At 45.8% G+C, this 23029-nt stretch overlaps 1 protein-coding gene across 1 annotated transcript in view; it reads right to left on the bottom strand.

Moving 5' to 3' along the window:
* CORO1C (coronin 1C) overlaps positions 1-2605 on the bottom strand; it is a 191093-nt gene extending 188488 nt beyond the window's left edge. The window contains exon 1 of the mRNA XM_082243092.1: positions 2584-2605. The gene's annotated coding sequence lies outside the window, so the exon portion shown is untranslated. The remainder of the gene's footprint in view (positions 1-2583) is intronic.
* Between the last annotated feature and the right edge of the window lie 20424 nt (positions 2606-23029).

Genomic DNA, 23029 nt, shown 5'->3' with positions numbered 1-23029 from the left:
CACCTGGTGATCCTGCAAATAACACATAGGGGTTGATTTACTTAAGGCAAAATGACTGTGCACTTTGCAAAGTGCAGTTACACTCTGCAAGAGCAGTTGTTCCAGAGCTTAGTAAATGAGCGGAAGCTCTGCTGACTTCCATCATCCAATCATGTTCAAGCAAACATGCTGTTTTTTTTATTTTCCTTGCATGTGATTGGGTATTCTTTGCAAAGTGAAGCTTCACCTAATTTACTAAGCTCTGGAGCAATTGAGGGACATCTATTAGCAAAAGTATGTAGGCATAGGACACCCCCCGACACGCCCCCTTACAGAAGAATTATACATTAAAAAAATGATTAGTTAAACCTACAAGTGCTTTTTTTTTACTACTTTTCCTTTATATTGGCTTTTAAAATTGGCAAATTCAGCAATTTAGAAATTGGATGAAAATTTTAGCACTTGGAAACACTTTTTGAAAGATAAAAAGTGCATTTTATATACAGCTATAAATATCAGACCAAAATGAGGGACAAATGAAGGAGGAAAGAGGGACAGAGGGACTTTGTTCCAAATCAGGGACAGTCCCTTGAAATCAGGGACAGTCGGGAGCTATGCCTATGTAGCTGCTCAAACGAAAGTGCACCATGTTCAGTAATGGAACTGATCCCAATAGAGCAATGATACTGAAGTGCATTGTGCAGGGTGCCTGTGCCTAGCAGTATGGGTGTGTGTTCCTGAGCGGCCAGTGATACATCTCCTAAGATGACTATTACCTGCAGATTTCCACGCAAAGATCTGAATGATGCCAAACGCAGCCATACAAGGCTCTAATTGCTGCTGATTCATGCTGAGACGGTGGAAGTTCAAGCCATGGGTAACCGTGTCAGCATTGATTCAACAATGGACTTTTGTCACAGGAGCAGGGTGGAATATATTGGCCAAACAGAGCAAGCATCCAATCAGTTGCATGTACTATTGGGCTATTGTGACAGCTACAATAATTATCAGGGAAGATTTATCCATCAGTGCTGTTTAGCACGCATGGAAGAATCTGTTAGATTTTTTTGGCTGAATGAAAAACATCTATAACTGTACTAAAAAAAATGGCTTTACATACACTTTTAATTGCATCGAAAAGTTGACTTTTCTTTGGATAAAATGGCTAATTGAAGGATCTGTGAACAATAAAAGAAAAAGATAGGTGATAAATTTTGTGTTTTTCTACCCTTTTTTTTTTTTATTTGCTAAAATAGAAGGACCTTAATGGTTAAAAAGACAATTACTCACCCCTTTTAGAATGAAAAACTGCCCACGTTTTTCATTTAGAAGAGCTGGAGACCCCAAAGTCTTTCTTGGCATCTGCCACAGACAGCAGTTTGTCCTGGTCATTTAGTGTATGTATGATATTAAAGTGTATGCAAAGCCAAAACTTTTTGAATAGAACAAAGAATGTTTAAAAAGTAGTAAACTCTGGAATTTTATTTTTACCTACAGGTAAGCTTATAATAAGGCTTACCTAGAGGTAAAATGAATATCTCCTAAACGGGCACCGTTTTGGAGATATTCTTGCGAGCAGCAGCCGGTGACGTCACCAGCGCATGCGCTCTGAAGGAACGGTATACCTGTACCGTTCCTTCAGAGCTGTGTGCCGCAGTCGAGGGTCCTGCGCACACGTGCATGAGTGACGTCATCACGGCTTGGCCAATTAGAGGAAGACCGGGTGAAGATGGAAGCCTCTGCAGCATTGCCAGTGTGCCTCTGGAGGGCTTAGTTTTAAGGTAAGTCTTTCATAATGTGCTAGTATGCAGTGCATACTACATAGTTAGTCAGGTTGAAAAAAGACACAAGTCCATCTCAACCAATAAAAAACAAAAAACAGTAAAGAAAACCCAACCATACAATCCCATATACACAATCCTATACCCACAGTTGATCCAGAGGAAGGTGAAAAAACCCCAGCAAACGATGATCCAATTTGCTACAGCAGGGGAAAAAAATCATTCCTGATCCCCTGAGAGGCACATTATGATATTGCCTTGCAAGTGGAAACTTTTTTTTTTCTTTTTATAGAGTTTACTATTGCTTTAAAACCCCTTTTGTGCTGTATGTGACCTGTTAGGGAGATTTTTCTTATGTTCTTGTCCCAGAGACACAGCAGGAATGTATGGGAAATCTCTTCAAAGTGAGGGAATATACCCTCTTAGACAGTTATCACCAGAACAAGTGTCCCCATTTATAGATTTCCCATCACCCCCTGTTACCTTGACTTTAGATTTCTTATCATTATATGTATTGGAGAAATTTACACCCACTGGTGACCATTGCGTCCAACACAGACAACACAAAAAAACCTGTCTGGTGTTCTAACCTTTTTATTTTTTATAAAAAAAAAAAACTATAAAAGGCTTTACATGCACATTTAATTGCATCAAAAATGTTACATTTTCTTTGGATAGAATGACCAATTGATAAAGATCTGCTAGGTATAAAAGGAAAAAAATAGGTGATAAAGAAAGGGGTAGAAAAACACAGATTTTAAGGATCTTCTTTGCCAGAAAAATAAAAAAAAGGGCCTTAATAGTTAAAAGAAGAATGACTCACCCCTTTTAGAATGGGAAACTGCCCAAGTTTTGTGTTTAGTAGAGCTGGAGACCTCAAAGGCTTTCTTGGCATCTGCCACAGACAGCAGTTTCTCCTGATCTTCTGTCTCTGGTTTGGTGTTCTCCTGGATTGTAGGTGCCCCCGAGAAGACCCCTTTATTGCTCTGTATGGAGTGGTCGGGAGGAGGAGGTCCTGTGTCCCACAATGTAGCCTCCTCTCCAGCATCCTCCTGGCTATATATAGTCGGTTCATCAGCGATGTCACTGCTGGTAGAGCTTAGACTGTCCCTAAACAAAGGATCCAGCTGGTATATACGTTTTGGAGGTGCTCTGCTCCCCTTTTCTTGCTCATAGGTATGAAGGTTGGTCTTGGTAGAGTCCAGGTGACTTTGACAGCTACCAGGTGTCAGCCTAATACTAGTGCATACCATAGCATGCCGATGATGATCAGTGCTTAGAAATTCATCCTCGGTGGTCATCAAGTGATCAGTACTGAGAGATTTCCCCAGACCACCTTGTAGAGACAACCTGCTGATCTGTCTATGTCCTTCACTGCTCTCTGAAGCTGAGCGGGTCAACCTTCTGATGCTGCCCTGTAGATAGGAGATGAGGTTTTCACTCTCTGCTCTCCTGTATAACTTGACTTTCCTCATCCTATGTTCTCCTGATCCCTGATCCCTCTCTATATCCCTCTGGAGTTTAGAAACCTTCTCACTAGTTGTCTCCTCTAAGTACCTGGAGAGATCATGTCCTTCACTCCACCTTCTAGACTCATCTTCTTCTGTCTTGCACACGATGACATTTAGGTTCTTGCCATGATTGCTGGCTGTCACTTTCTTGCTCATCTTTATATCCATCATGCCACTTTCATGTTTAGATACCAGCTCTGCTCCGCTGTCTAGCAGATCCCAGCTGACACTCCTTTCTTCTACTTTCCATTTTCTTCTCTGAATGAACTCCTTGCTGGACATATCCCCTGTGACATGCACCCCCTCGCCCCAAGAGCTTACACCTGCTCCTTGTGCGCAGTGCTGCGATCGATCAATCCTTCCCCAAGTTTCATGTGATGTCAGAGCTGGGTGTTCTAGGCTGGCATAGTCTGAAGTGCCCCCTCTGCCTTCTCTTGATGTCACAGTATTTGTACCTGTGTCATCCAGTATTTGCAGGCTGCTCTGTGAGCGATTGTGATTGTGATCGGAGGACGGATGAATCGGATCCATGCCGAATATACAGGACGTCTTCTCTATCGCCTTTCCACCTGCACCCTACACGAGTGTTCCGATCTCCTCGAATTACAAGGAGGCTTTTATCTCTTCTTTTCCATTAAGATGTCACATCCCCTCCGCTTCTACTTATTTATTCATGCCAAGGAGAAGCTGATCCCTTCCACCGAGCAGCTCATCTGTCACCTCCAAGCGCTTTTTAATGTTCCTGCCATCGTGCCGCTCTTTGTTTACACTGGGCACAAACTTTCTTTCAAACTTCTGCTAGGAATTTTTAGGAAGGGAAATGAAAAAGGAAGGAGATCGCTTCTGTATACAGCTTTAAGAATGTGATGAGAAGAAACGGTGCCATCCAATATGGGGACATGAATCTGTAATGAAGATCTTCAGGTTTCCTGAGACTTTGCTTGAGTTCTAGAAGCTGCCTGGCTTCCAGATTAATGTCAAACATCGCTGAGCACAAAACAGCCAGAAAAATATTCTTAGGATAAACAAAAAGGAAGGGATGAGCCAGGAGGGCTGACTAATCCACCTTCTTGGTTGGTCAACGTTTTTTTTTTTTTTTGCACAAAAGATTTGCAAAATCTTGGCAAATGTATTATCACAAGTTGAATGTGTCTTTAGTTTCAATTAAGAAAAGTCATAAAACTGCTTAAAGCGGAGTTCCACCCAAAAGTTGAACTTGCGCTCATTTGCTTCCCACATTTGGCACCTTTCAGGGGGGAGGGGGGAACGGGTACCTGTTTTTGACAGGTACCCTTCACCACTTTCAGGAGACGGTGCCGTCCCTCGGATTTGACCCCCTCCTCCTTCCCCTGCCGCCAAGCCAATCCGAATGCGCAGCTCTTGCTTTGCGCATGCCCAGTAGGGACCCGCCCGTGAAGCCGCAAGGCTTCACTGCCATGTTCCCTGACCGGCAATGGCTGTGGCAGCACACGACAGTCAATGGAAACATCGGTTGCAGTGCCGGCATCGCTGGACTCCAGGACAGGTAAGTGTCCTAATATTAAAAGGCAGCAGCTACAGTATGTGTATCTGCTGACTTTTAATTTTTAATTTTTTTTTTGGGGGGGGAGGGGGCGGGGCGAACTCCGCTTTACGGCCCCTTTCACACGGGCTTTCTGATCAGTGTCACCTGAGAAACTGACAGGCGTTTGAGTGTGCGGAGGCGAAGTCAGCCGGAAGTAGAAGCAGGTACCTGTCAAATCCAGGTACCAGCTTCTCCCAAAAGGTGCCAAAATGTGGCAGTGGGGGGAGGGGGGGGGTGGCAAATAAGCAGAGCTTCCCCTTTTTGGTGGAGCTCTGCTTTAATAAATATGCTACCAACATTAGTGTGTGCTGTCACCCAGCCACTCTTCTCAGCTCAGCAGGTGATTAGCAAATGGATCACCTGCTAAACAAAACTGCATCTGGCCCATGTGAAAGGGGCCTAAGAAAGATCTGTATTTTTACCTATTTGCTGCCAGGTCCGGTCATGTGATCTTCCCCTTGTCTGATGGAGAGAGGCAAGAGCAATCCAATAATGGCTAGAAAAACCTGAAGTGGTCACATCACTCGCAGGCTTCAATGGACCATCCATTGTCAGCACTACCTCCTCTTCCCTGCAGCCACCACTGGCTGACACAGGGGAGCGGGATCATGGCACTGGAACAGAGCGGCCTGAAAAAAAGGTAAAACATACACATCTTTCTTACACAGGTTAGTAGGTATAGGTGTTAAGGGACAGTTTTAAGAGTAGTTGGGGTCACGTTCGGAATTCCACTTTAAAGCCCAACTCTTGGAAATCTGAAAACTCTCCTTTGGAATGGGGCTGTGCCCACATTGCAAGGGTTAACTGCTCATTTATTCTTGGGGAGATTAAAAGTACCTTTACTTACCTGCTCCCCCACATTATGGCGGTGGACTGCACCACAGTGTCCTCACATCCACTGCCATGTATTTGTCTTGATGACTTTAAGACCTAGGACCACTGAAGTATGGGGGAGAAGATACTGTGGGGACTGGCCTGGTAGCATGAAGGTTCAGATAAGTGCATCTTCTTTTCTTTGCCCCCTAGACCTAAAGGGCATTTAACCCTTGCAGTGTGGGAGCAGCCCCACTTCAAGGGAGAATTGTGAAGTTTCCGAAAATTGGGCTTTAAAGGGCAAGTTCACAAAAATGAAAAGGGGAAATAACTTCAAATAACCTGGCCAGCACTCCTCCAGACCCTGCCGCACAGAGGCAGTGATGCCCCATGAGGTCAGTTTAGCCATTCATACACTGTACAATACAATACACAGCCCCAGCATGAGTATCCATCATAATGCTTGTAATGGCAAGCACTCATTGGTCAGCACAAGCATGTTGACCAATACAAAGTGCTTCTTTCTTTGGCATAACTTACCAGAAGAATTAGCCTTAGTTGCACTGTACTTCTCAATGGTCAGCACGTCATCCAAGGACAAGTGAACTGCAATACTATTAGTTTCTGATACACTTTAGCTCAGGGATGTCCAACCTTCTGAACTTCCTTGGCCACATCGGAAGATGAGAAATGGTCTTGGGCAGCATATTGAATACACTAACAGTAAGAATAGCTGATGAGCAGTTCCTCCTGTGGCTCTCAGTGGTTACATGCAGCTGCCAGGGCCGTTCACTATAATGACAGGTCACCGGCAGGCTACACCTGCGGTGATTGCTGCTAGACGCAGACAAAGTGCATCCAGCGGTGATCAACGCAGGTAGTCGCTGGCTGTGTAGGGAGCCTCGAATAGGTGTGGCCATTGACAAACTATCATTATAGTGGGGTCGGCAGCCACACTTACCCGCTGGGAGCCAAAGGAGGACCTGCTGCTACTATTCGCACCGACCCTAATCGCTGGTGTGAATGTAGCCTATTGTTTGTAATGTGTGGGGAGGTGTGGGTGCACAAAGTAAAAATGACATAAAAGTAAATCTTGGGGGAGCGCAGCCCACCTCAGGACACCCCCCCCCCCCCAGATCCAACCATACAGCATTTACTTACTTGGCACCCCTGCATTCCCTGCTGCCATTGCAAACATGGTGGCCTCAGCATCCTTCCAGATGCGTATTTGCTTGGCTTGTCAATGTAGGCTGCCATGACTCCTGTTTGCACAGCATCCCTGGCGCCCCTACAGACCAGCATGGGCTCGTCTTGTCTGTATCAGCCTCCATGGCTGCTGTGCTTGCACGCCATCCCCAGCGTTTCTCTGGGGCTGCATGTAGGGTTGCCACCTCATCCCTTTAAACCAGGACACACATTAATTACACAGGTTCTGAGGCTGATTAAGGTGGTAATAAAACTCACTTAGTACCTTATGTGCATTATATTAGCCTCAGAACCTGTGTAATTATGTGTCCTGGTTTAAAGGGATGAGGCGGCAATCCTAGCCGCATCCCACCAGTGGACCGCAGGTTGGACACCCCTGTTTTAGCTGATAGAACATTAAAGTATTACTTATTAGAAGTGTACACTGTGTGACTTATCAAAAAAGGGGTGCCTTCAATTAAATATCTTTCTGTTTAAAACAACCAGTCAGAATCCTTGGTTCATTTTCAGTTCTGTACTGCAGAAAGGACATTTGGGGGTTGATTGGCTGCTATTCATCAGATATATTTTCTCATAGCGTACTTTTCACACACTGGGGTTGATTTACTAAAATTGGAGTGTGCAAAATCTGGTGCAGTGCTGCATAGAAACCAATCAGCTTCCAGGTTATTTTTTTGTTAAACCTTGTTACACTTCTGCTTGGGTTAGACAATTCACCAATTACTATAGGGTGTCGGCTGAAAAGGTAGCCAGGACGGCTTAAGGAAGTTGAAAGGCCTTCAGCTGTTCGGAATGAGGAAGTTAAGGCCTCTATAATTTGTCCAAAGGAAGTCTAAAGCTGGATACACACTATCCAACTTTTGTGGTTAGATTTCCTTCAGATTTACCTTTTCTATGTAGTGCAAGGGCCTGCCAGATTGCATACAAATTGAAAGTGTTTAGGTTTGACCTCATATTATATGGTTTTGGTAAGTCTAAAGAAAAAAGTCTTCATAAAATCTTATAGTGTGTATGGCCCATCAGGATTGCTGCCTCCTGACGCTGTGTGAAGCTGGGGAGAGGAGGACAGTCAGATGTGTGCCTCCCGATGCTGTGTGAGCATGGGAGAAGACCTCCTGGAGCGATGTGCGCTGATGAGGGTAAAAAGTGTGAAGACTTCTCAAGGTGAGAAAATAAACTATTTCTATGTGGAAGAAATAAATGAACTGTTTGCTATGTGAAGAGACAAGCAAAGGGACATGTTCAATGTGAAGAGGAAAAGGGACATGTTCAATGGACATTTGTTGTGTGAAGAAAAAACATGGACTATGGAGTGTCTGCTGTAGGATCAGCAAAGTTTGCCCAACAGTAGGTTGGAGACAGACTCCTTAGGTAGGTTCCTGTATGTGAGAAGGTAGCCGCCCACCGTAGCAAGGATTTATTTTGTGTTTTTGAGGCTTGCACTTGTGTGAAGTAAATTGCAAGAATAAACCAAACTGTTGTTTGCAACCACTTCTCGGCTATCTCCCTGTGTAACTAACCCCCCCAAAGGGGTCATCCATACCCGCCACCGAGCTAATCAACCCCACAATAGCTGCATCAAATTTTGCACTCTCCAGTTTTACTAAATCAACCCCGTAGTTTATTTTCTGTGTATAAAACTCCCATAAATGTATTTCCTCTCAGGCCGGCCATACATGTGCAATTTTTTTTCCTGGAACCACGTGTTGCAGGAACAAAATTTTCTCTATTTCCCCATCAACACAGACAGTGCCTCCTGTGGGGCCATTGTCTTCTCCCAGCGGGGGAAGCCATCTCTGCCGGGAGAAGACGGTGATTATCGCTAGTGGCTGTAGCAGCTGCTATCGATAATCACAAGAGAATCCAGCAGGCTGTTTGTAGCCAAGTTGATAGATAAATGCCCAATAACAGTTCAAGTCTCGGCCAGTTCCCGCTGAACCACCCGAGATTCGAACGGTGTATGGCGGGCGGGCCTTAGGGCTCTTTCACACGGGCGATCCGATCAGATCCGCCTGTCAGTTTTTTAGGCAGATCTGATCCTCCATGCAGCTCTATGGGGCAGCGGGTGTCAGCGGAGACACCTCCGCTGACACCCGCTGCCATCCGTATCTGATCCTGTCCATGAAATCTGGACGGATGGAAACCCTATTTTTCCATCTGTTCAGGGATCGGATCAGATCGGATGAGAGCGGACAGACGGTCCGCTCTCATCCGATCCCCCATAGAGAGCAGCGGGGGCTGTGACAGCTCCCTCTCCGCACTGCAAGCGGAGACGGAGCTGTCATCTGCTGGCGGATGGTGGACCGTGTGAAAGAGCCCTTACTGTTATTTATTTGCTTTTTTTATAGAGGTCTTCACTGATAAGTAACGTACAATTACAGTTTGCTGCTGGACCCCTCTGTTTTTTATTAGCTAATTACTAAGGTACCTCCTTGCCAAAGCGGTGCTGATACCATGGATTTTCCTTATAACAAAACTGAAATTATTTAGGTGGTTATAATAAAGGATGGCTTTACAACATACAGTTGAAATGACTGTATATGAATCTACAAAAGTGTTTGTCCTTTAATGATAAACTTTAAGGCCCTGTTCACACCTGAGCGTTTTTCAGCTCATAAAATGCTCATCTCTGAAGTCTCAAAACGCCCAACAAGCAAAATCCTATTCATTTCAATGGCCCCTGATTGCATCTGGGCGTTCTGTCGCCTAAAGCAAAATGCCTGAAGCTCAAAAAAGTACATGAGCTTCTTTCTTTTGGCAGATTACAAGCGTTTTTGTTAGAGGTCTATGCTTGCCTCCAAACATCTGCAAAAAAACACCTGAATACAATACGCTTAGGTGTGAATGGAGTCTTAAGCATCAGTTCCAGGCTGGGGGCTCTGTTTACAGATTTGTATAAAGCGCGTGAGATTTTTGTTGAGGTTTGTGTCCCCATCAGTGGAGACTTCTCTTCCCATCCTGTCCACGGATACCCAAAAAAGGGGGGGGGGGGGGATCGATATCTCCCTAAAATGTGGAGGCATCTCTCTAACCTTTGAGAGTTGTCACTGGAACATGTCTCCTCAATTGGAAGCTTTTCCCATTACTCCTGGTGACAGTTGTAAAAGTGTGGATTCAACCTTACATTGTCTTCCCAAAAGACTATGATTCACAGGACAAATAAAAGAGGGTGGATCTACTCAATAGGGACAGAGGCAGCAATAAAAATCAGACAAAGACCCTAACCCTTTTCTGCTCTGTGCAAAAAAGAAAAAAGAAATGTCTAGAGTTATAATCTTTAACCAAGCCAAACAGGCTTGGAATTTGCTAAAACCTACTGAAGCCACCTGAAAATGTTTGATTAAACCTGCAGCCAACATACCCGCTAAGTTACAGTGTGTACAGTATACAGTTCTCCCATACTATGGTAAAAGGGTGCTTTTAAGTGCACCAGTGCCCAGACTACAGACAATCATTTACATCATCCTAAACAGTAAATAGCTTTAAAACAAGCCATTCCTGACCTCTCTAGCTGCATGAAGTGTAAAGTACTGTATTTCATTCTCAAAGAACACAACAAAGACTTCAAAGTCAGGTTTCAGTCATTTCTACCACCCGCTGCATTTACATTAAAAGGCTTGGAACATGCAGATTACCAACATATTCTTTTTTTTTTTTGGGGGGGGGGGGGGGTAGAGAGTGGAATGTGGGAGATAATATAATATTGCTTGCACTCTCCTGTCCCCTACACTGTGTGCATTACATACTCCTGACCCCGCCTTGTGTTCATTATGTACCCCTAAACCCGCCACTGATCCTTGCATTCTTTGCAATATGTATTGCTGACCCCTGAACTCTTTGCATTTAATATTCCTGACCTCTGCACTACACCCCCTAACCCCCACACTCTGCATTACACCCCCCCGACCCCAGCACTCTGCATTACATCCCCTCCCGACCCCAGCACTCTGCCTTACACCCCTCCCTGACCCCAGCACTCTGCCTTACACCCCTCCCTGACCCCAGCACTCTGCCTTACATCCCCTCTCGACCCCAGCACTCTGCCTTACACCCCTCCCTGACCCCAGCACTCTGCCTTACATCCCCTCCCGACCCCAGCACTCTGCCTTACATCCCCTCCCGACCCCAGCACTCTGCCTTACACCCCTCCCTGACCCCAGCACTCTGCCTTACATCCCCTCCCGACCCCAGCACTCTGCCTTACACCCCTCCCTGACCCCAGCACTCTGCCTTACACCCCCCTGACCCCAGCACTCTGCATTACCCCCCCCCCGACCCCAGCACTCTTCATTACATCCCCTCCCGACCCCAGCACTCTGCATTACACCAATCCCGACCCCAGCACTCTGCCTTACACCCCTCCCTGACCGCAGCACTCTGCATTACATCCCCTCCCGACCCCAGCACTCTGCCTTACACCCCTCCCTGACCCCGGCACTCTGCCTTACACCCCTCCCTGACCCCAGCACTCTGCCTTACACCCCCCTGACCCCAGCACTCTGCATTACCCCCCCCCCCCCCGACACCAGCACTCTTTATTACATCCCCTCCCGACCCCAGCACTCTGCATTACACCCCTCCCGACCCCAGCACTCTGCCTTACACCCCTCCCTGACCGCAGAACTCTGCCTTACACCCCCCTTGACCCCAGCACTCTGCATTACACCCCCCTGATCCCGCACCCTGCATTATACCCCCCTGACCCCAGCACTCTGCATTACACCCCCCTGACCCCAGCACTCTGCATTACACCCCCCTGACCCCAGCACTCTGCATTACACCCCCCTGACCCCAGCACTCTGCATTACACCCCCCTGACCCCGCATTACACCCCCCCGACCCCAGCACTCTGCATTACACGCCCCCCCTGACCCCGGCACTTTGCATTATACCCCCCTGACCCCAGCACTCTTTGTCTTACAAGCTCTTGCACTAGTACACACTATATTTCACATTACATATTTCCGACTAAAGTGTATATTGTCTCAAGGGCCACTGGCCTGTTTTATAATAGTTCATTTTTAACCTCCTGCCAACCGCTCACAGTAAATATAATGTGCGCAGATAGCAGGTAGAGGATCGGTAACGGACATGTACCTTGCTGGCTTGCTTATGACCCATGCTATGATTGGACACAGCTTGATTTAGGCAGCAGATTTCTGCCAAGGATTTTAGCTGAAACCTACTAATCGGCTGTGTCCACAGAACTCAGTGTACAGTGAACAGCGATCGGGCAGTTTATTCTCCTTGAAAAGCAGGGAGAAAAAACAGCCAGCTCAGAAAGTAAAAGCAGCACACAGCTATCCCCTTCCCAGCCAGTGCCATTAGTACAGTATTACCACTGATCACTGTATTCGTGTCACTAGCAACATCGGTGTCAGTTGGTGACCCCTTCCAGCAAGTGTCTGTTAGTGCCAGTTTGCCCACCACCCTATCACAGTCACACTATAACTCGCTGATCACCGCTATTACAGTATAGCGTCTATAGCCACATCAATTCTAGTGTATATATCATAGTTTATAGATGCTCCAACTTTCACACAAACCAATTAGTATAAACTTATAGGGATTTTTTTTCAACCAGACATGTAGCAGAATACATTTAATTATATTTTAGAAAAGAAGTAGAAAATATCTGGGGGGGGGGTTCCAAAATTGTTGGGCTTTTTTCTTTTATATAATAACAAATAAAAAAAAAACAGTTGTAATCATACCACCAAAAGGGAGCTTTATTTGTGTGAAACAAAATGATATATACGGAACAAAATTATAACAACACAAAACTTTTTTTTTGCCCTTATTTTTCATGAGCTGAACTCAAAGATCGAAGACTTTTTCTATGTACACAAAAGGCATATTTCTCTCAAATATTGTTCACAAATCTGGCTAAATCTGTGTTAGTGAGCACTTCTCCTTTGTCGAGATAATCCATCCACCTCACAGGTGTGGCATATCAAGATGCTGATTAGACAGCATGATTATTACACAGGTGTGCCTTAGGCTGGCCACAATAAAGGCCACTCTAAAATGTGCAGTTTTATCACACAGCACAATGCTACAGAAGTTTTGAGGGATCGTGCAATTGGCATGCTGACTGGAGGAATGTCCACCAGAGCTCTTGCCCGTGAATTGAATGTTCATTTCTCTACCATAAGCCGTCTCCAAAGGCGTTTCAGAGAATTTGGCAGTAATTCCCACCGGCCTCACTACTGCAGACCACGTGTAACCACACCAGCCTGGGACCACATCCAGCATCTTCACCTCCAAGATCATGAGACCAGCCACCCGGAGAGCTGCTGCAACAATCGGTTTGCATAACCAAAGAATTTCTGCACAAACTGTCAGAAACTGTCTCAGGGAAGTTCATCTGCATGCTCATCGTCCCCATCGCGGTCTCGACCTGACTGCAGTTTGTCATCATAACCGACTTGAGTGGGCAAATGCTCACATTCAATGGCGTCTGGCTCTTTGGAGAGGTGTTCTCTTCATGGATGAATCCCGGTTTTCTCAGATCTTTGAGTTCAGCTCATGAAAAATGGGGGCAAAAGTGTTGCATTTATAATTTTGGTCAGTATAGATGTAATCTTGGTACAGTGTTGCGTGACCGCGCAAATTGGCAGTTAAAGTAGTGCAGTGCTGAATAGCAAGAAATGCCCTGGTCACGAAGGGGGTAAAATCTTTCTGGAGGTCAAATGGTTAAGGTTGGCTTAGACAAAATATTAGCGCTCTGATTATTTTCATTGTAGACAAAACCATATGTAATGGAAGCGTTTAATTTTTTTTTTTTTTAAATAATGATTATGCTGAGGTTTATACCAGTCTTTATGGCTCTTCATTGTGGCAGAGCAATAAAAGCATATTTAATGATTGCAAGGAGGTTTTTAAAGAAACCATATCCATATAAGCAGTTATCACAATTTGGCCAGACCCACAGTTGCTCTTCATTGGTGCCCCATGTCTTTTACAATCCTAGCAACGCCCTTGTTGGGAAACATAGCAATGAATTAACTGTAGTGGTTGCTATTTTTGTTTTGCTTGTAGGAAATACTGTAAATGTGCCTTCGCTAAGACCAACAGACAGTACAGTACCAAAAGAGACCATAAAATTACAACTCAGTTATCTAGAATAATTTCCATGAAAATGGTAATTTTTCACATTAGAAAAAGTAGACATTACATCTAGTGTCTGTAGATGCGGTTGCTTGCAGTATGACATTCTTCATTACAGCCTCACTTGGCTGAGATAAATATTGACTTTGAAGCTCTGCAAAGGATCTTTCACTGTTCCACCATCCCTCTTATTAAAAAAGGGAGTGTGTTACGTTAAGATTCAGGGCATAAAACCATTTCCTTAAATGGCCAGCTAATTCTGGCTTTGTCATTGCTTGTGCTCAGTAGACTGAAAACTCTACAAAGCACACCCTATCCAACAAGCCTCAAAGTTCTGAGGCCACAGAATGATGGAAAATTAAAACTGTAGTTTATAGACCGGCATCTACGGACGCATAGCAATGCATAGATAGAATGTTGAACTTATTTTGGAACACTGTTAAAGCTGAACTCCAGGAAACCTAAAGTCCTGCACTGCAGATGGGTTACACCTGCACTACAAGGGTTAACTGCTCGTTTCAGTCTATGGGATTAAGACAAGCACTTTCACTCACCTGATCCCCCAGCTAGACCAGTCCTTGCTGCCTCCCCTTTGTCACGCTCCAGTGGTCTAAGGTCCTCTGTCATCACTACCAATTCAGGGTGCATAGTCCTGCAATGTATATGAGGGCACTAAGGGACAGGTCACTGCCAAAAGGAGTGCAGGATCAGGTAAGTAAAATTGCATTTAAGTCGGCCTTAGACGGTTCAAATCTCGCTCTGTTCAGTAGGAACCGGCAGAGATTCAAACCATGTATGGGCAGGCTGAATGTACCCAAGTCAATCCATTGATCAACTTGGGTACAACCAGCATGCAGGATTTTAACATGAGATTATTGCCAACAGCTACAGTGGCTAGCAATAATTACTGTGCTTTCCTGGCCGGGATCCGCTCCCCTAGCGCCCCCCCCCAGGAAAACACAATAGCTCCATTGGAGGGATTCTGATACGGTCTGTGTTAATGGGAGACATTAAGCAATTTTCTTTGGGTTGCAGGGAAGAAAATCGTATCATCTATGGCTGGCTTTACTGTCCCCTTGACTAAATAAGCATTCAAACTTTGGAGGTACGGGCACAGCCCTACTGCAAGGGCATATTTTTAGGTTTACTGGAGTTGGACTTTAATGCAACTTGGAGACCTTCATATAGAATAAAATACATATCAGCTATTGCCCTGATAGTTCGAGATACTACCTGAAAGTCTTCATTTTACATGAACATTCCCAGCAGTCCCAATGGTCAGTCCTTTCCTTTAGGGTTCTTTCACACACTATGTCCGTCAAACGGACTCCGCTTTTCTCGCAGAAGGAGGACAGCTGTGTCTCCGCCCTGTGTGCGGCGACACAGCTGTCAGTTCCCCATGCATCTCTATGGGGGAAATCGGATGGGAACGGACCGTCAGTCCGTTCTCATCCAATTCCATCCGATCCGCTGGACAGATGGAAAAAATTGATTTTTGTAAAATCTTACCGTAAAATCCTTTTCTCTTAAGCTCATTGACAGACGCAGTCTTCTTGATTAATATCAAATAGGGTTATGCTGCCCTCTACAGGAGTAGCACTAGGTAGAAGGAAAACGTTCTGGCCACACCTTAGGGGCAGTCCCAGAGGGTATATCCTCTCTCTCTGCTCCAGGAAGTCAGTTATGTCACAAAGCAGTGTTAGAGAATTTAACCCAACCCAACTTAAAAACAGAGGGCGGGTACTGCCTCTGTCAATGAGCTTAAGAGAAAAGGATTTTACGGTAAGATTTTACAAAAATCCATTTTTCTCTGTCGCTCATTGACAGACGCAGTCTTCTTGATTAATATCAAATAGGGACGTCCCAAAGCAGTGCCACAAATGAGGGGTGGGATAACAGAAATTACATTTTAAATCCAGAAGGCCCAACCGGTGCCGACTAGAAGTCTTAAAGGCTCATCAAACCAAAGGATGAGACTCAACTGAAAATCCAACTGAAAAAAACCCTCGAGGTAGACCAACGGTCTCCTCAAATTGCGGCCTGCAGAACCTTGCGGCCAAAAGAGGCATCCGCCGATGCCATTACATCAACTTTATAAAATTTTGTAAAGGTATGAACCGACGACCAGGTAGCCGCCTTGCAAACCTGGACCACTGACGCCTGATGGCGGAAGGCCCAGGAAGCACTAAGCGCCCCAGTGGAGTGCGCCTTAACAGGGAACGGAGGATTCCGACCCTTAATAGAATAAGCCTGTACCACCGTCTGTCTGATCCATCTGGAGATAGTCGCGGCAGATGCAGGCAACCCCTTCTTGGGGCCATCTGTGATCACAAAAAGTGAATCCGTTTTACGAAACGAGTCCGCAGTTTTCAGGTATACCCTGATTGCCCGAACCACATCCAAGGAGTGTAATGCAAACTCACGATGATGGCTGGGCTTAGGACACAGGGAAGGCAATACAATGTCCTCATTCAGATGAAACTCTGAAACCACTTTAGGAAGAAAGGATGGATTCGGACGAAGAACCACCTTATCCCTATGAACCACCAGATATGGGGAACGACAAGATAATGCGGCCAGTTCGGACACCCTGCGTGCAGAAGTGATAGCCACCAAGAAGGCCACCTTCTGGGATAACGTAAGCAAGGGAATCTCCCTAATATCTTCAAAGGGAGGTTTCTGAAGAACCGACAACACTAAATTAAGATCCCAGGGTGGTAAGGGTGCGCGCACTGGCGGAGCCAGATGTCGCACCCCCTGGATGAAATTCCTCACCAAGGAATGAGTGGCCAAAGGTTTCTGAAAGAAGATTGCTAATGCTGAAACCTGACCCTTGATAGTGCTCAAGGACAATTTCTGCTCAACTCCCTGTTGCAGAAAGGCCAAGATTCGGGTCACCGAATAGGTACGTGGGGGAAATCCAAGAGATTCACACCACGCAATATAAGACCTCCATGTGCGATAATAGACTTTGCTGGAAGTCGCTTTCCTTGCTTTAATTAGAGTAGGAATAACTGAAGCTGACAAACCCTTGTCCTTCAGTACCTGAGTCTCAATGGCCAGGCCGTTGAAGCCAGCTATTGTAAAGCAAGATGGAAGATCCGTCCGTGAGACAGCAGATCCTCCTTGAGAAGAAGTCTCCAAGGAGCGTCCGCGACTAGCCTCACCAAGTCGACGTCCCAGGCTCGACGAGGTCCGTCCGGAGTTACCAGGATAACTGGAATTCCCTCCACTTCTATTCTGCGAAGAGGTTCCCGCAGAAACTTGAGAGGATGGAAAGCATACCGTAGCTGATACTGCCCCAACAGGGCGATCAGCGCGCCTGTTGCGTCCACTAGAGGATCGCGGGCGCGTGCTACAAACCTCCGCACCTTCCTGTTGAGCCGAGATGCCAACAGATCCACATCCAGGGTGCCCCAATGAAGGCACAGCTGGTGAAATACCCCTGGATGAAGGGACCCTACCCCTTAATCCAGAGTCTGATGGATGAGATAATCTGCCTGCCAATCCCCTAGGTGATTGACCTATGCCACAGCCGTGGCATTGTCCAACTGGATCCGAACCGGGCTGCCCTGGAGCTGCTCGGTCCAGTAAATCCGACACAGTCTGATCATTCTCAGTTCCCACACATTTATCGAAAACCTGGATACTATCGGAAGGAGTGACTTCCCCTGGGTGAGCATTGGAGACCGAAGCCACCAGACCAGAGACTCCCTGGTCCGCTCGCTCAACCGGATCCGATTGTCCAGGGAATCGGGATCCCGATTCCATTAGAAAAGAATCTCCCTTAGAAGAATTCTCCTGGAGGGAACTGGAAATGATCTTTGAAAAAAGTGAAGAAAACGTTCTGCTCGAGGAACTGGAACTACCGCTCCCTGTAGCATACGAATGTTTGAAGGGAAGAATCGCACCGATAGAAGGGATCGAAACTCGATCTTGAATCCCGACCATACGACCTCCTGAACCCCTTTGTCCGGGATTCAGGAAAGTCATGGATCTGGAAACCGGTGAAGACGTCCCACCACACCAGAGATGGGTGGGGGCGTACCTTCAGGCTGTATTGGTTTTATCTTCAGGCTTGGCTGAGCCGGACTTTTGTTTCCCCGACCAGCGTCCTTTAAAACCCCCTGAAGGAGCTTTGCCCTTCTCGCTCGCCCCAGCGGAGCGAACAAACCTTTTATGAGCGGAAAAGGAAGGTCCTCGTCTGTTACGAGGTCCTTTACCCTTAGCAGTCTGTGGCAAAAAAGCGCTTTTACCCCCAGTGAGATCCTTTATAATCTAATCTAGGGTGGCCCCAAACAGGCGATCCCCCTGAAAAGGGAGATTAGCCAAGGCTTTCTTGGAACCTTGATCCGCCGACCAGCACTTTAACCACAACACGCGTCTGGGGACTACTGCTGACATCGACGCATGCCCTAACAAGGGAGTTGCGTCCAAAGCGGCGTCACAGATGAACTGTAGTCCCTGTATGATCTGCTCCATCAAATCGGATGCTGCCGGGGGGATACCTCTCCCCTTTAAGTCCCGGCGTAACAACTTGGCCCATTCTGTCAATGTTTGTGAAACTAAACCAATGGCCACCACTGGCCTAAAGGCTGATCCTATCAGGGAAAAAACAGAGCGGGATTCGGCTTTCACCTTCCGATCCACCGGATCCTTAAAGGACGGAGCGTCCTCCAACGGGATAACAGTGGCTTTATTTAATCTGGAAATCGGTGGGTCCACCACTGGTGGTACCGTCCATTTTTCAATGAGGGATTCCTCAAACGGATAGCGCCTAGCAATGCGTTTGGAAATAGCAAGAGTTCGTTTGGGATGATCCCATTCCTCCTTAATCTTATTACCAAAGCATTTGGGTAAGGGAAAAACCTTCACCATCTTGGTAGGCTTACTAGTACCAAAAGGGAATTTCCGTCTCGGTTACCTCTGCCGGTGTAACCTCCAATCTTAAGGTTTCCCGGACAGCCACAACTAGTGCGTCCACCAACGCTTCTTCTTGCGCTATGGCGGAGGCAGAAACGTCCTCCTCACTGTCTGAGGAGACATTACCTGAGACCACAGCCCCAGAGGAGGGACCTGCAGCTGCAGTGACCAACTCAGAATCCGAAACTGAAGTATCAGATGAAATAGGGGTAGGCGGGGGTCGCTTTCTTGACCCCCGTCCCTGACAGGCCACCTCCCCCCGGGATACCAAAGACTCCAAAACTGTAGCTAATGCATCAATTACAAGTGGGGTACTGGAGGGCCCTGCGGCCACCTTGAGGCGATCAGGTGGGGATACATGTGTGGCAGGGTCCATGATTATACAAGACACTTGCCAGCAAACAAAAAAATAATTGCAAAGAAAAAACTTTTTTTTTTTTTTCGTTGTAATCCCCCAGCGCAACAGCGCCCCTCAGTGTACCTGTTCCGGACCCCACAGAGAGAGAGAGGGAGACCCCAAGGCTCACCACCTGATGCACAGAAGTTTTATCCACCTGCTCTCAGCGCTGTCTTGTTACAGACAGGAAGTCTTTTAGCACTTTTCCCGGGTAAAGGAGGAGGCTCCGCCCCTTTACACGCCTCTCGGCGCTGCCCTGGTCCTACTCGAGGTAGCTGGGCATTTTCAAAATGGCCGCCCCCATGCAGGAGACACAAGGCTACGCCAAAATGGCGGCCTCGCACGACCTGCGGGAGATGGCGGCGGCCTGTCACCTATGGGAAGATGGCGGCGGCCTGCTGCAATGTGCGGCCTGCGGAGGATGGTATCGGCCTGTGCGGCCTGCGGGAGGTGTGGGAGGATGGCGACCCGCGGATGGATGGTGGCCTGTGGATGGCGGTAATCTAGGCCCAGGCATCGGCCTGTATTGCAGCCTTATGGTCAGGTAGGATCTATCCCCCTTACATGGCCATCATTCACAGTAATGCCAGCCACTGACTACAGTCATGGTCCTTAAACAGTGCACCCTCATACAGTGACCTTAGATAGTCAGCTCCCAAACCAAGCCTCCTGGTTTCTTATACACAAAATCACACTCAAATGGGGGATTTGTAACACCTGTTATAGGATAGTGACCATCCCAGAGAGGGGCCCGCGTCCACCAACACACCCGTAGGGGGAGAGGGGGAACATTTTACTCACCATACCGGAACCAGGCGGGCGCCAACTCCTGACAGAACCCCTCTCCACCGAAGTGGGGGGGCTGTCGACCAATACAGACGCCGTGACTCAGTTACCAACTGGTCGTTGGCGTCCAGGCGAGACGTTTAACTCGCAGGTTCAGTCCCTGTCCAGTGGGACTATGTCGCGGCCGACCCAGCACGGAGCTAGGGCCTGCACGTGCTCGCAGGGTGACTGGGGTGACCACTGGATCTCAGCATCCAGCCCGTCGCCCAGTTTCAGCATACTTGCTTGAAGATCTCACAGGAACAACTGGAGAAAAAAGCTGCCTAAAAAAGTTTCTAAAAAATCTTGCCAGGACCAAAGATCCCAGCAAGGAACTTAGGTCCTTACTCCTAACTAGACAGAAAAAAACTGACTTCCTGGAGCAGAGAGAGAGAGGATATACCCTCTGGGACTGCCCCTAAGGTGTGGCCAGAACGTTTTCCTTCTGCCTAGTCCTACTCCTGTAGAGGGCAGCATAACCCTATTTGATATTAATCAAGAAGACTGCGTCTGTCAATGAGCGACAGAGAAATAAATAGGGTTTCCATCCGTCCAGATTTGACGGATCGGATCGGGTCGGATGTCAGCGGACAGGTCTCCTCTGACATCCGATGCCCCATAGGGATACATGGGGGGACCGTTCAGATCCGCCAAAAAAAACGAACAGGCGGATCTGAACGGTCCGCCTGTGTGAAAGGGGCCTTAAAGGGCGGTTTATTTATAGAGAGAGAGAGAGAGAGAGAGAGAGATTATGATTTTCATCAGTATCACATACTATATAGCGACCCATACATCAAAAGCGTGACAGCATTTTTAATCCCTCTTACGGTTTGCCCATGTGGCCTGACTTGTGGCAGACTGAATGCAAAGTGCTATCTAAATGACTTTTATAGTACCAGCATATAGCACAGAGTGTAGCTGGCCCACAGTTAATAAACACAGAGGGAATGATTTACCTGCAAGTTACATTTTTCAATCTTAAAAAGGCAGTAAATGATCTATCGTCACTAGATAAACACAAAGCACATAATCCAGTCTGCATCTTACTGATAGAAACTTTTAATTGCCCAGAACAATAGAGCCTTGATAGAAGACTGAATAGTTTCTATTAACACATTGTGAACTTTATTATGTGTGTTTTATTTATTTTTTTTATCCACTGGTAAAAAAACAAAACAAAAAACAATCTGGATGCACCAAGCAACATATTGACTCCCGATTCTTTGTTAGTTATAAAAAAAATACGTAAACCCAAGAAAGTATAATATATTGCAGCCTGACAATTTTTTTATACGATTTCAGAATAAAAGGGTTTTCAAAAGTACGGAATATACCCGTTAGCCTTGCCAGAGATACAATATCCTTCCCCATTCCTTTGACCTGAAGCGAATGTCAAAACAAGGTCATCTTTCTGTAGGAAACTACCAGTCTTATGTCTAGCATCCAAGATAAGAAAATTGGACAAAAAATACTGCTTTCAAAGTGATTGTTCGATAATCCGATGCTTAGTACACAGCATTCGAGAGCTGATCTCAAACAGTTCATGCAAAATTATCTGATGGACAGACATGAAACTTTTTTCTTGGTCGATATTAGAAGGAAGATTTCCTTTAATCAGAACAGTTTTTGTAGAAAAAAAATCAGAAGATTAAGACCATGCATGCTCGGTAACAAGGAATACATTACATCACTTCTGAGGTTGTATTCTGTGGTAGGGGAATTTTCAGAATTTTAGTAAGCCTACTGGTTTTCAATAGGAGACTAGCATGCAAAAAAAAAAACACCAGATGACCATTCGTGTGTGTGTGTACGAGGCTTTAGTAATCACCTTATAATTGAGATGAACAAAGGCAAATGTGTTTAAAGTCCAGCCTGGGTGGCTCCATAGATACAGTGGAGCAGGGAGCGGTCTCTGTCCCGACACCAAGGTAGAGGAAGTAGGTTATTTGCAGGATTACCAGGTAAAGATAAAAATAAAATAAATTCAGCCACCAAATCTAAGGACTGGTAAACTGAAACCGCTTTTTGGGTTTAGATATACTTTAACCACTTTACCAGCGGAGGATTTTCCTGCTTTACCTCCAGGCCACTTTTTGCAACTTGGCACTGCGCGACTTTAACTGACAATTGCGCGGTCATGCAACGCCGTACCCAAATGAGATTTACGTCCTTTTTTTCCCACAAACAGAGCTTTCTTTTGGTGGTATTGATCACCTCTGCAGTTTTCATTTTTTGCGATATTAATAAAAAAATCGAAAATTTTGCGAAAAAATTGACATTTTCTACTTTGACAGTTAAAAAATATCCAATATATTCAATTTTTGTCATATATTTAGGCCAAAATGTATTTAGCTACATGTCTTTGACAAAAAAAATTCTCAATGAGCGTATTTTTAACCGCTTTTGCGATTCGTCAGTGCGTTATTTTAACGGACAATTGCGCGGTCGTGCGACGCTGTACCCAAATTTAATTTATTTCCTTTTTTTCCCCACAAATAGAGCTTTCTTTTGGTGCCATTTGATCACCTGTGCGATTTTTAATTTTTTAAAAAAAAGAGTGACAATTTTGAAAAAAAAAAAAACAATATTTTTTACATTCTGATATAGAACATTCCCAAAAAAAATGTAAAAATCTAAATTTTTTAACATTTTAGGCCAATTTGTTTTCTGCTACATATTTTTGGTAAAAAAAAAAAAAATCACAATAAGCGTATTTTGATTGGTTTTTGCAAAAGTTATCGCGTTTACTAACTATGGGAAAGATTTGTCATTTTTATTTTTTATTTCTAGTAATGGCGGCGATCTGCGATTTTTTTTTGCGGGACTGCAACATTGCGGCGGACAGATCGGACCCCTAACTGACATTTTTGGGGGTACCAGTGAAATTACTACAGTAATCAGTGCTGTAAATATGCACTGT

The sequence above is a fragment of the Pelophylax lessonae genome (genome assembly GCF_965119305.1).
Source record: "Pelophylax lessonae genome assembly, chromosome: 1".
Classification (NCBI taxonomy): Eukaryota; Metazoa; Chordata; class Amphibia; order Anura; family Ranidae; genus Pelophylax; species Pelophylax lessonae.
The sequence above is the reverse complement of the archived record's forward strand: the minus strand, read 5'-3'. Positions and strand labels throughout refer to the sequence as shown.